The sequence below is a fragment of the Pan paniscus genome, chromosome 9 (assembly GCF_029289425.2).
Source record: "Pan paniscus chromosome 9, NHGRI_mPanPan1-v2.0_pri, whole genome shotgun sequence".
Taxonomy (NCBI): Eukaryota; Metazoa; Chordata; class Mammalia; order Primates; family Hominidae; genus Pan; species Pan paniscus.
Genome location: NC_073258.2, coordinates 51368186 through 51369247, shown reverse-complemented (window position 1 = coordinate 51369247; position 1062 = coordinate 51368186). Strand labels below are relative to the sequence as shown.

General features: G+C 34.8%; 1 pseudogene; it reads right to left on the bottom strand.

Annotated features, from left to right (window-relative positions):
* Nucleotides 1-532: 532 nt before the first annotated feature.
* On the bottom strand, nucleotides 533-677 carry LOC117975164 (U2 spliceosomal RNA; annotated as a pseudogene).
* Nucleotides 678-1062: the final 385 nt, after the last annotated feature.

Genomic DNA, 1062 nt, shown 5'->3' with positions numbered 1-1062 from the left:
AGGGCATTCTCATTTCTGTCCAATGGGAGAAACATTTTCGTTTGAGACCTCCGTGAATAATACAATCTTTTAGTTAGGAGAGCTGCATTTTGAGTGGTGCAGGCAGAATGGTGATCTCTCACCCACACAAACACTAAGATAGAGAGAGACAGACACAGAGACAGAGACAGCAGAGAGAGACAGAGAAAGGAAGTACAGGTACTCAGATAGAGATAAGCCATTTCTTGACATTAAGAAATAAAGTAGAATCCATTGGAGGGAAATAAAACCGCCTCAGGAACAGAGTTAATTCACCTACACATGCAGGTAAACACACACTGCTTGATACTTACTGTGGACTTTGAAAATTATGAATGTGTGTGTGTGTGTGTGTGTGTACATTCGGCCCTCCATATCCGTGGATTTTGCATTCACAGATTCAACCAACCATGAATTAAAAACATTTGGAAATAACAAACATTAAAATATAACAATACAATAATAAAAAATAATACAAATAAAAAGTATAGTATAACAACTATTTACATAGCATGTGTGTTGTATTAAGTAGTATAAGTAATCTAGAGATTACTTAATGTATACCAGAGGATGCATAGGCTATATGCAAATACTATGCCACTTTAAACTGATAAGAACAGATACTAAACTTCATCTTAGCCAAAAGTCAGAGAAACAATATAACTATGCCATTTTACATAAGGGACTTGAGCTGAGCGTCCTCAGATTTCAGTATCTTTGGGGTTCCTGGAAACAATTCCTTGTTTTATATATATATATATATGATAGCTACTGAGTGACAGGTGATATTATACCATACCACTTGTCACTCAGTAGCTGTATATGCATATGTATATATATACATATACGTGTGTGTGTGTGTGTGTGTGTGTGTGTGTGTATGCTGTCTTTCCTCGGTATCACAGGGAATTGGAGATATATATATATATATATACATATATATATATATATACTTTTCAGTACAAAAAAAATTGAACACAGATGGATATGGTACCAGAACAGGTGGTAAAGACACATGAAAAAAATTTGCAACAACATGAATGG